The following is a 14,113-nucleotide window of genomic DNA, read 5'->3' on the forward strand; positions in this document are numbered from 1 at the left end:
AAAAAATTCTGCCTTTGCTCGTGAGATGATCGGGAAGCAAGTCGGGAGATGCTACCTGCGAATTCAACCATTGGTCCTGTAAAAGTTGTCTCAGTCTTTGGTTCCCACCTTGCTGTTACTCATTCCCCCATCCCCTTTTTTTCTCTCTCTGTTTTATATTAAAAAAATTGTAAATCAGTCATGGTAATGCAATATTTTTACCTTGCAAGAGATGTACAGCAAGATCAGTATGTGTCAGTACAACTTGAAGTACATATAAAGCAAGACAGGAGGATGTTGACTCAAGAAGTTCACTGGAACTTCCAAAGAGAATTGCTTCTCCACCTGGAAACTGCCTATAATAGAATGCAATCAAACAAACAAGGAATTAACATTATAAATCAGTCAAATGGAATTAACACAAGAGATGTGAAACTGTTTTCTATGTTTTCACAATGAAGTGATATTGATCACTCTCACAGACACCAATAGTTTCCTTTCTTCAAATGAAGTAAAAGGGAATGTATGGTATCCTTTGCATCTAACTTTTAGAGTTATCATAAATTGGCATTGATCTGTTCATTAGTGCAGACGGTGATCCTTAACTTTGAGAATAAGCCTGTAGTAAAGTATGGGGTGCATGGTGTTACGTGTTCTCTTTCTTTCATCACAAAATGACAATGTCATGACGAAATTGTTTCCTCGTTAACAAGTGACAACATCAATTCACATCAACGAAATGTCAATTTCATTGACAAAATAACAATTTTGTCAATGAAATTGCCATTTTGTTGACAAAATGATTTTGCCACAAAATTACCATTTTGTTGATGAAATTGACATTGTCACTTGTCACAAAAAACCAAATTTGTTGCAAAATTCGTCACGAAAGAGACTGTGTGACACTTGGCGCTCCATACTTAACTATGACATTATCCTCAAAGTTAGCTTATCCTCAAAGTTAAGGACCACCATCTGAATGTAAGTATTGTAAGGGTAAAAGGAAGTTGCCCAGTCATTGACCAAAAACATGACTGTCATAGCACTTTTGACCTGAAATAGCTGTGTATCAGAAACATCATTGCCTCATCTAAGGTGTGTACACAATTGCAACTGAGGGCGCTACTTTGTGCATGTATCTAAAATAGAGACTTAATGTCTTTTCAATTTTGAGTCTCATTTTGATTAAACTTGCACCACTCTTAGTTGATTTGCTATATTTGGATGAGTTGATGTGAACAAGGAGGGGCATTTTTGCAACACTATTTGTTACTGTAAAAGTGGATATTTTTGCGCGACTAATTTTTCGCGCTTGGCTGGGTCAGAATAGTTTCGCATGTTTTTAATTCCGCAGAATCAAGACGTCACGCACAGGAACATATGGCAAGCAAAAATGTTCGCAGGCTTTTATTTTCGCGCTAATTTGTGGTTGTGCGAAATGCACGAAAATTTTAACACCGCGAAAATTTCCACTTGAACAGTATTGCTAAAGGATGTGGGAGGCATCATGATTTTAGGTTGTCAGACTGTCCCACAGTCCGTTGTAGTAATGTAAGGATACTACTCCATGGATTTTTATTGTACTTGACCAAGGTATGCCATATGAAAGGTAGATGTGCCATGTAGATTTTAGACGAAATCCCTCAAGGTCAACTATATCTTCATCTAGAACTGTCCAGTGGTAACATAATTTCCATTCAGTGGTTATGGTGAAGGGTCAAAAGTTTAAGGTTAGATAGCATTAAAAACAAAGAAAGTCATTTTCACTTCAACTGTACTTCAGCTAGAAATATCCAGTGATGATGTAAGTTGGTAAGCAGGTTTAAATGAATTAACAATAATTTACATATTTTTTATGATAGGGTCAAGGTCGAAAGTCACTGTACGAGAACTAAATCAGAAGATATTTCCTTTTTGCAGGAAGGATTAAAGGGCAATCCTCGGTTAGTGGTGACCATCAATCAACTTCATTAAAATGTGAATGAAACGCCACATTCCTATGGCAGATGGAGTGCTTGCGAAAGAAATGGTGCATCCCAGTGGACAACGCAAGCGTTAAAATTGCTCTTGTTGCTTTTGTTTTTCTGACAATTCATCTTTGAAAGCATACTACAGTACGGTAAACCTTGCTTAGTCGACAACTCGCTTTGGTCGACACGGCAGAAAAGTCCCAAATTTTTGTTTTGTTATTCCTTGAAAATTTCCTAGTCTTAGTTGACATTTACAAGTCGACAACTCGCGTATGTCGACATGATTTTCAGTGCCAACTAAGTTAATCCTAACTAGGCCGGGCTATTGTGGTAGATGATAGAGCCAGATCTCAGCTGTCCACTACGCAATCGCGACGAAAATTAGCACAAACATTGCCTATGACGTAGTCTAAAAAACTGTAAAGTTGATTTTAAAAACGATGCTTAATTTATGCTAAATTATGCTAATTTATGGGAAATGCATGAATATCAGACAATTTGCTATAAATCACCAAATAAAGCTCAAAACAGGCACATTTTTTGTGTAGATATTCTTTCTAGTGTCCTCTTAGCGAATGTAGATGAAAAAAATTGTGCCATCAGAAAAATTTCTGAAGTATTTCATTGTTTTCTGAATTTCTTATGTATTTATCTGTTTTTTTCAACTTCTTGGTTTTCAATGTTTTTTCAACCATTTGGTTTTCAATGTTTTTTTTGATGAAATTTGTCCGTGATATTGTTCCCAACATGAAAATAAGTCCTTAATTGATTTTAATCCTTAAAACTCTAAAATAATCATGCTTTTATGAAATTTGACTGTAAGCACAGTTTACATTGAAAGTGTACAAGAATTCACATTTTTGAGCAATTTTTGGTTGGACGTGCGTGTACATGTTTACGCATGACTTCGGAACCATGTGCCCGGGCATCGCAAATTTGGTGTCAAATTTGATGCCCCCCCCCCCCCAACCTAGTTAGGGTTACAATATGTGTAAATTTCCTCTCCTACGTAGACACATAATTTTTGGCACATATTCTTATTGCCGTACTCTGAAAAGCAATTGTTCTTGCACTCCGATTTGCAGCATTACCACTCGCTTATTCGTCAGTGTACGGAGCAGTACCGTTCGCGCCATGCATCCGTTGTCCTGTACGCTTGAATGTATACTTAATTACACTTGAGTACTACACTTGAGTACTAGCACCCAAGGTAGTTCACTTTCTCTGTCTCTGTCTGTCTGTCTCTCTCTCTATGAGTGTTTATTTCTCTGTGTATCATATGGTGCATGTGTATTATATCGGCGTGATGTATGACGCAAACACGGAGCTAAAGCTGCATGGTCCAATGAGGGTGCAGCGGGAAATTGTTGTTGAACAAATTTTTCCCGCTTGTTGTCATGTTGAAAATGGCGTGCATTGTGCTGGGGGATGTACACTTGCCTTCTAAGCTAAGTCAAGAACATATTTTGTAGTGTGACAGTCAGTTATGTATACAATTTTGTCAAATATACGTATGTATATCACACCTCCTCTCTGGTCTGCATGCAGTTTGCAATGATCAGTTTATCACGGGTGATGTTCATTAATATATTCCAAAGCTTTGTTCATCTGAAAATGAAATAAGGTTCGATCATTATTCTGAAGATTCGTTATTCTCAAAACACACAAATTTTTTATACCGAGATCCTAGTAGATGTTGGTTTTCGAACATTAAATAGGCCCTTTAATATATTTTTTGTTTGTGAGTTTGATTATTCCGAAGCGCGATTAGAAACCTGGGCCTGTTTCTAGAAACTTTGCATTTAAATGCAGGTCAAAAAAATCAAGTGTAAGTGTATCAAATCACATGCAACTTTGCATTTAAATGCAAGTGTGTTGCTGAAAAGACTTGCATTTAGTAATTCTATGAAACTAGGAACTTGTAAACTAGAAACTCAATTGCGCTTAAACGCATCTCTAAAAATCAAATGCAAGTCCATCAAATCATATGCAAAGTTGTATTTAAACACAAGAGCATTGCAGAAAAGACTGCGTTTTTTCATATGAAACAAGAACTTGCGTTTAGACACAACTTTAAAGATCAACTCCAGTGCGTTGCTGAAAAAACTTGCATTTGATTTTGTACGCAAATATCAAACACAACTTTCACCACGACTGAACTTAGTATAGATGGGGAAAGACATCGCAATATCTTAATATTTCAAACTACTGTATTGCAATGTAGGTTCAGGAAATATTATTGACAAAGTGGTAACAAACTGTTACAGTTTGTTACGCCAAAGGCTTGAACATCAGTCCAGAGTTTAATTTGTCCGAAATTAGAATGAGGTTTCTTTTTCCAAAGGTTAGTATATTGAAAATAGAAAGTAAATCCGAAAACAAGATGTTGTTTTTTGGATTAACAAACTTTTCTTTTTTTTTCTTTTTTCATTATCAGACAGGACCGTGCCGTACAGAATGGTAATGCTGCAAATCAGAACGCGAAAACAATTCTTTTTCAGAGTATGGCAATAAGAATGTGAGCAAATAGAATTATGGGGACTTAGGAGACAAAATCTAAAATATTTTAACTCAGTCGGCACTGAAAAATCATGTTTACAAAATCATATGAAATCAAACTCAAGTCTTTTCAGCAACACATTTGAATTCAAACCGCAAAGTTGCATGCAATTTCTGAAATTAGCTTTTGATTTTTAACTTTCCTTTATGTTTTCATTTACATTTTCAAAATGGAAATCTAATGCTGAATGACATCAATAGCCAGACTTACATAAAATAGGTTCTGCATAATAAGTCTCATGTGGAGAAACATTTAATGACAGGTGTATAATGCAAGGAAAATGTAAATGGTATGTTCCACAGGATTTTTTTTTTTTTTGATAGCTCAGCTGAGCTAATAGCTCAAGTTACCTGTTGTGATGACTCATCATTTGGGGTCCGTTGTGCATAAACTTTTTACATTTTCATCTTGAAAACTCAGTGACAGATTTTCACCAAATTGGCAAGTAGCATCCTAAAGGGATAGAATCTCAATCTATTCAAACTGTCACCATGCCCCCCTAGAGCCTCATGGCCAACCTTGTTTCAGATGTGTTATGAGATAGCTCGATGGCAAAGTTGGATCCAGTCTCGGCTGCATGTCACATGCCAGGCCAGCATACGTACACTGTAGCTAAAAACTGTATAAACTAAGGCTCTGCAGAGCTATGGGCTGGCACTATCATGCACATCATGATTGCAATGTACAAAATATACGTACCTGTGCCACAAACACATTACCTTCAGCTTTGGCTTCATCTACCATTGTCATGTTATCTTCTTAATTTCAGTGACTCCATTTATAACTTATGAAGGTGGAACACTCATCTTGGAACTTCATGAAAGTATTTTTGACTAAAAGAGAATAATTTCCTTCCGAATAAATGCAAACATGACCCCATATCACTGGCTTTGAAAGCAGCTGAACTATTCTAGTAAAGTGTTATTGAGCCCTGTGACTGGTATGAGTCACAGAAACACTGTGTGCAATAGAGCTGGCAAGAATCTTCACCCAGGTTATATTTTCTATTCAGGGGTATTTTTTGAAGATTTCTTCGCTTATTGATTGACCAGCGCATTGCAGCTCCACAGTGATGAACAATGACTTCAATGGCTACAAATCAGTCAAATTAAAAAACTGTAAACTCCTTTTATGCCAAATTCACACTGGGAAAAAGAGTAGTAATGAACAAAATGCACACATTTATCATATTCCATTGTAGTGATCGAAGATGTGCACTAAGCAGCCAGAAGTGACAATGCCACCAAGCTATCCCACAGTGCATCTGTTACAGGCTCTAGAATGGGGCTTTGCGCATTGGCGATATTGAGAATTGATTTGACATAATGATCAGGCTCATCCCCAAAGTAAGGTCCATGGAGAAAACACATGTGTGTGAGCATCACAGTCCAAAAGCCACAAAAAATATTACTCAAAGGGGTGTTAAAAACAGGATTTTTGAGAGAATGATGGATACATACCCACATATTCTGTGAAAATTAGTTGGAATACCACTGATCAGGATGTGCAGTACCTTTCCATTAAATGGATGCCAATTCATGTTACAACAACAAAGGCCAGCAGAGAAGAGTAAGTCTTAACCCTAACTAGGCCGGGGGGGGGGGGGGGGGGGGGCCTCCGAGGCCCCCCCCTCGACGTTTCGCGCTATGTATCGCTATCGCGAGAAGCTATCGCCGCGACGTTTCATGACTTTTTTCTTTCGAGTCTCCTGCATCTTTTGACACTAAATTTGCGATACCCGGGCACGCGGTTCCGAAGTTGCGCATAAATATGCACGTGCATGTCAGACCAAAAATTGCTCAAAAACGTGAATTCGTGTACAATTTCAATGCAAACTGTGTTTACAGGCAAATTTCATAAAAGCATGATTATTTGGGGGTTTTATTGACTAAAATCAATTAATAACATATTTTCTTGCTCGGAACAATGTCGCGGACAAATTTCATCGAAAAACAATGAAAAACATAAAGTAAAAAAAACAAAGAAATAAGAAATTCAAAAAACAATAAAATACTTAGGAAATTTTTTCTGATTGCGCAAATTTTTTCTCTTAATTTGCTAAGGACACTAAAAATAATATTTACACCAAAAATTTGCCTGTTTTGAGCTTTTTTAGTGATTTATACCAAATTGTCTGATTTCATGCATCATTATGCATAAATTACCATAATTTAGTGAAAATGATAATTTTTGCAAAAATTAACTTCATGGTACTTTAGATTACATCATAGGCAATGTGTGTGCCAATTTTCGTCGCGATAGCGCGGTCGATGGCTGAGATCTGGAGGGGGGGCCTGGGAGGCCTACCTAAATAGCCCAGCCTAGTTAGGGTTAAAGGTAAATAAACTTTCTGGATTTCTTATAAATTTTCAACCTTGTAGATAATTGTGATCTGAAATATTATATTGAGTACCAGTATGTAGAGAACTAAACTGTGCCAATGATCTTTCTTGACTCTGCACTCACAACATTGCTGGACCTCAACAAAGAAGTGTCAGATTTTCATGTGAGGCAATGAAGAGGGATGTGGTTCCAGCTTCCAGAGATTTTGTTAATGGCATAGTAAACTCGCGAATCATGGAAAAGCATTTTCTTACGTTAGCAACCTAATTTCAGACATGCATAAAACATGAAGTGTTTAAATTCAGTATGACGTATCAGGGTGACGTGACGGTAGTTCAGATTTCTTTATGAGGTCACCTCTGGAGCTTGTTGTATAGGGGTAGTAACATATGAAGTCAGGAAGTTGATGCATGTGTCTTGGTAATCATTGTGCACTATGATGAAGTCTTGAACACAGTATTTTGAGTAGCTTGTGTAGCAATATCCCCATTCTGATTTGCAGTTATTCTGAATTTACTTTCCCTGTTTTTTTTTCAATGATTATGAAACCAATGGACATTTGATACATGTTTTTGTTCTCCCCAGAAGTGTTTGAAGCAAAGACGCAGAACATGTAGTTTGAGCCAGGAAGGACATCAAAATCAGTTTGTGCTTTTCTTAGGAAACTTTCATGCTCATGAGAATAGGCAGCAGATCACATAGATGGTGGTTGATATGACCATCTGTACAAACTGGTCCAATTTGACCATGCACTATGATTTTCAGATGACAACATGGTGATACTGTAAAAGCTTTATTTTTAAGTACAGATATTTTCACGTATGATGTCATAGACATTTTTGCCAGATGTTGTTTTCCTGATTGACATCAAAGCTTATCGTAAGTGCACTAATGCCTGTCAATTAATGATATTTACGTGTGCCGTTAAATTTGCAGCCTAACAGTAATTCGCAGAAATTAATCCCTCACAAAAATAGCAGCTTTTACGTTGACATAGCCCTACGTTTGATGTAGCATGCTCAGATTTGTACTGGAACCGGTGCTCTGTGTGTGTGTGTGTGTGTGTGTGTGTGTGTGTGTGTGTGTGTGTGTGTGTGTGTGTGTGTGTGTGTGTCCCTAGCCACTGCAGTCTGTATGGAAGGGTCAAAGATCAAAGGCAACCATTTTTTTTTTTTCTAAGATCATCCACCTCAGCCTCAGTCATGGTCATAGAACATGTAACATCTTGTTGCAACTATTTTCTTTGCATCCATCTCTCATATCCAGTCTGTGGTGACAGAGCAAGAGTGTGTCATTCAAAACACACACATAAACAAACGAAAGCAGGTTCATACCCTTCACTTTGAAATGTTAAAATTGTTCAAATTTTAAGAAAATAAAAAATGACTTTCAAGCGTTCATCCATATTCATATTTAGTGTTATGGTGGTGAAGATAAAGGGTAATTGACAAATGCTTCCAAAATTTGCTCCAAGTGGTGAAGTAGAAAAAAAATAAAAAAATCCTTTCTGCTCTATTTTCCTCACAGTTGGTTATGCAGTTTTACCAGAAAAATGGAGCATTTCCTGAACCATGCTTACCTATTTTGTGCCAAACTCGTACGAAAAGTCTTTAAAAATTCTGTAAATATCTAGGAAGGGAAAAGGAGTACAGCAATGTCATTTGAATGCACAGTATTGTAATGCCATACAGTTTTACTTGTATAGTTCCAGCCAGTCAACTCGCAGTTTCCAGTTTTTCCATTGTGTCTTCAAAATTTTATGTTGCATTTATAGCTTTTAAATTTGGGGCACAAGTTGAGTTGCATGAATAAGGCTCACATTCTTTCTTTTTTAGCCATGTACCAAGATGTTCAGTGGAGAGAACAAGTTTTGCATATTGGTAAGGTGTACCAGTATACACATACTACCAAAGCTACTGTGGTACTGACGCTCTGGAATCCCCATTCATTTTGCAAGATCTTAGTTCTTGTCATGTAATTGGCTGGTAACAGCATTTATGCACAGAAAAGGACGGATTTGCATTCCCATACATGTGTTTGTGTGTGTGTGTGTGTCTGTCTGTCTGTCTGTATGTGTCTGAATAGATCTTTTGCAGTTGTGGAATACTGTAAACGTTGATATTTTCCCATGATTAATTTATCGCGCTGAGTGACTTAAAAACATATTCCCGGGTTCTTGAATTTGTGCTGCGCAATTGTCAACCCATGCAAAATGTGCAGAGAAAATTGAGAAGATGATTTCTCTGGTTTTAGAATTGCGCTAGCCAGACGTAGCGCTAAATTACACGAAAATTAATGTACCATGAAAATGTCTTCGTTTACAGTACACAGACACACCAAAAAAGTAATGTTGTAAAAGACATGAAGGTCAGAAGTCAATGTCAAACCCTTTGTGAGAAGAATTTGCAAGCTGGTTTTCTTCTCATTTAAAAAGGGTTTTGACACCCTAGTTTTTACTGTGGAAACATTCTGTCTTGCCTAAACAAGAGCCTTTTCTCTTATTACATGTATCTGCAACTATCAAGTACACTGCAATCAAAGTTGTAAGAAGTGCATTTGGTTATTCCTTCCCCATTTCTCAAAGTCTATGGAAAATCAATTGATTTAATTTCTGTATTATGGTAGTTATTGGGGAACTCGTGACCAGTCAAAGTTTGTCTGAAAAGAAAGAGTCAAATTTCACAAGGGCAACAGTGAAAATTTGATCAAAATCAGATAAGAATTAATGAAATTAGGAAATTTGGAAGTTTCATTTATTTTCACAAAACAGTTTTTGAACAGTCAGTACAAATATGCAAATGCATGGAGTTGTTGATGTCATCGCCTCACAACTTGCCATATTAGTTTGCACAAAAAAAATCTTGAAAATTTCCAATGGGGGGGGGGGGGTTTGGATCTTAATACATGTATACCTGATTGAGCATTATTTTTACGTAATCAAGTGAAGAATTACAATATGTTTCACACTTCACGGCAGAAGAATTGAATTGTCTTATCTTTTTATAATCAGTGGAAAATTTTGAGGTGATGACATCTGCCTACTCAATTGCATATTGACCGATTCTGTGACGCGCTATGTGTATTTTTAGCATAGGCGCAGCCATAGTGGGTGTATCAGCAGACTCCGCACTCCCCCACCCCTCTCCCTACATTAGCACGCGCGCAGAATGAAAAACTGCTTTAGCCAATGGGCGTCTCGTACTGAGTGCGCGAATGCTTGCTTAGTGCGCGAACCTTTGTTACAAGTGCGTGATAAACATGTTGCCCCGGGGTGGGGGAGAGCAGGGGGGGTCGCTGATACACCCACTATGGCTGCGCCCTGTGCCGTAAAATGTCTGCTGCCCTCAACGAACCCAAATCGGTCAATAAATGTAACCTGAGAACTGTTTTGCAAAAAATGAAAAAAATTAGAAAAAAATATGTGATACTCTGTGACTTTTAGATTTTCTTTTTATATGATTTTGATCAAATACTCACTGTTGTGCTTGTGCTTCTTTTGAGTCTTACTTTTAACTGGTCCAGAATTTCCCTTTAATCTGTGAAATGAAACTTCTGGTTCTACTGTCAAAATATCTAATGTTAGTTCAGTAAGCAGTGTTTTGATTTATTTTTCAGTTGAAAGATATGAATGACTTTTGTCTATTTCAAGTAATGACTCATTGAGAATTGAAGGTAGAATGATAATTTCACAGCCTGTATTACATGTAGCACATGTACTGCTGTAACAGTATAGATACCCTAATAGCATTATTCCTCAATTCACTCTGGTTAGTTGTCTTTACAAAGTAATGCCAAATTTAGTAGACACCACTTTTTTTTTGTGAGAACACTTGGAAGTCATGATGCAAAATTGCAGTTTCATCAATTATTTACACTCTGGATAACTGGCTGAACTTGTGATTTCTAAAGGTTGTAATATGCGAGTCACTTTGACAATGACTTGGAGTGGAAATGAGGAGTGAACTGTAATGGCAGCTCAACTTTGTTGTATTGTCTACATGTTTGTTCTGCAGTATTCAAAAATATGTCCAAACCTCATTGGTACTTTGTGTGGGATATGCTCTTGGTAGCTTTTTGGCGAAATGGAGATAGCAATTACAGAATTAGAAAGGAAGCACACAAACAATCATGAGTACTTAGCATGTTATGCCACACATCTGTAGAACCTCGCCTGTGAACTTCTGAATGTTCTAACAACATTTTGACTGCATTATAAATAGGTGGGTACCATTCTCTCACACACTGATGACAACCGACCTCATTTAAAGTGAAGAAGTGATATTTCCATGTTTTTCATGAATGTTACAGAAGAAAAACAAAAGGAAAGCAGAAGCTTTCATTAAGAGGATAAAAGAGATGACACACATTTAATTTCTTTGCAGCTTGTATTTGTATACTGCAGTAATGTACATAATACATGATTTATTTAGATTTATTTGGTACAATAATGTGATCTTTTTTAGATTGAGCATTCATGTCAGTCAGCATTTATGCTTCATCTGCCGTTTGTAAAGATTATATTTATTGCACTTAATCATGTAAGAAATTTTGTACATTTCAAATTATCAGACTTGAATAAAAAAAAAATGGCTGTGAAGAAGACTGAAATATATTTTAAATATGTGTTTGTGTCTTTGTCCTTTGATGGCAATTGAAGTCTAGTGAATACATATACATGTCTGCAAAAAGTAAATACTAAGTGTACTGAAATAGTATTATTTCAGAAACAATACTACCTCATTCAAATACTAGTATGTACTGTGTTCCAATACTGAATACGCTGAATATTATTTTCGCGAATTTTGTGAGTCGGGTGCTAATTGCGATATTAAAGACACGCGAAAATATTGATTCTGATCCAGATATGAATGTGACGTACATGTATACATTTCTCCGTTCAGTTCAGTACTCCATGGTCGCGAATTAAACCACTCACGAAATTGTTGGGAAGTCCCAATTCGCGAACATTTGGACTTGCTAAATATATGCTGTATACAGTAGTCATGTGTTCTTCATTATACCCCCGCCAAACGAAGTTTGAAGGGGGGTATATAGGAATCAGCGGACGGTCGGGCGGTCGGGCGGTTGGTCGGGCGGGCGGTCGGGCGGGCGGTCGGTCCGTTGCAAATCTTGCGTCGCGAACTACTTCCTCAGTTTTCAACGGATTCCCATAAAACTTGGCACAGATGTGTGCCTTGGGTTGTAGATGTGCAAGACGTATTTTTTGACAGTACCCAAAAGTACGTTGCCATGGTAACGGCATATTATGGGCAAAAATGGGTACAAATCTTGCGTCGCGAACTCCTCCCACAGTTTTTGATCAATTTTTATGAAATTAGGTACAGATGTTCATCTGAATATGTTAATGTGCAAGACACATATTTCCGCAGTGGCAAAAAGTGCGTTGCCATGGTAACGGCATGTTATTGGTAAAATATAGGGCAAAATGCTTCATGGCAAAACTGCTTCATCAGTGTTCTTCCAATTCTCATGGAATTCATATTGAATGTTTGTCTTAGGATATAGGTCAGCATGACACATTTCTTGACAGTGACAAAAAGTATGTTGCCATGGTAACAGCTCACATATTATGAGCCAAAATGATGGAAAATTTTGTGTTGCAAACTACTTCCTCAGTTTTTGCCCAATTTCCATGAAACTTGGTACAGATGTGTGCCTTTGGTTGTAGATGTGCAACACGCATTTTTTGACAGTACCCGAAAGTACGTCGCCATGGTAACGGCATATTAATGGCAGAAGATCAAGGAAAGATCTTGCGGATTTAACTACTTCCTCAGTTTTTTGACCAAAGCTTATGAAATGTGGCACACACCTTGATCTTGGTGGGAAGATGTGGAAGACATATTTTTCGGACGTGTCGGAAGCTGCGTTGCCATGGTAACGGCATATAAATGGCAGAAGATCAAGGAAAGATCTTGCGGATTGAACTACTGCCTCTGTATTCGACTGAAGCTCATGAAATGTGGCACACACATTGGTCTTGGTGGGAAGATGTGCAAGACATATTTTTTGGACGTGTCGGAAGCTGCGTTGCCATGGTAACGGCATATTAATGGCGGAAGATCAAGGAAAGATCTTGTGGATTGAACTACTTCCTCAGTTTTTGACAAAAGATTATGAAATGTGGCACACACAATAGTCTTGGTGGGAAGATGTGCAAGACATATTTTTCGGACGTGTCGGAAGCTGCGTTGCCATAGTAACGGCATTTAAATGGCAGAAGATCAAGGAAAGATCATTCCTTGGGTAAGACTGTCGTCACGGGGTGGGGGTATTAATCACCTTAAGTGATATTTCTAGTTTCATCAGTGTCTACCTTAGTGGCTGTCTTGACATTACCCTACTGAATCCAAGCCATTTTAATGCACATTCAATAGAAGAAAAAACTGGAGAACAGAAACTGGTTTAACAATAGGGAAGTCTTACTAGCTGCTGTAAACTACTTACCAAAGAAGAAGAAGAAGTACATGGTCTAATATATCGGCTGATTTCAAGTAAGGAGCTTGTGCTAGCGCTAATGACATTCTTCACTGGGCCCAACACCAACGACTAGAACCTACTATTACACCAACTGATTTCAGTCCACCCCCCGCAGCCCCTGCAATGTATCATGCATTCCACAGCCTTTGTAATTTACTACATTGTATGGGGTCATCCCACGAGACCGACACCCACGAGTCATATATATATGGCCCATGAGTTCAACACTAGGCAAATGAGGCCCTTGTGTTCGACAATGGATGAAAAGCACACAAATTCAGCATTGCATCATCACAGGGCTTAATGTGCCAGTCTAATGGGCCTTGTTTGCCTAGTGTTGAACTCATGGGCTGTATGACTGCTGGGCTGTATGATTTATGGATGTAATAGTATATGCACCAGCTCACTCATATTTTTCACAATCATAGATTATACTTTCCTTTCTAACTGAAGAAGTAATTTAATGTATGCTCTAATACAATGACAACAATTTCTAAAATGCTTACTATCATTAGATGAATCATTTTAACCTATGTGTGTTCACAGGGTCATACAGGTGAACATTAGAAAGAAAACTGTTGAAATCCTGTCTTAAAATCAATTTAAAGATGTCAATAAAATACACTATACTCTAAAATAGCATATAATTACACATTTTTATAAGTAAATTCGTAACCTAAACGGTCACTTTCCATCAAATTTGGTGGAAGATAGATATCTTTGTTGTCAACAAGTAAATCTTGTTAACAACTCTTGCTGT

Source organism: Diadema antillarum, unplaced genomic scaffold (genome assembly GCF_040938485.1).
Source record: "Diadema antillarum isolate AM-2024a unplaced genomic scaffold, OU_Dant_1.0 seq00001173_RagTag, whole genome shotgun sequence".
Lineage (NCBI taxonomy): Eukaryota > Metazoa > Echinodermata > Echinoidea > Diadematoida > Diadematidae > Diadema > Diadema antillarum.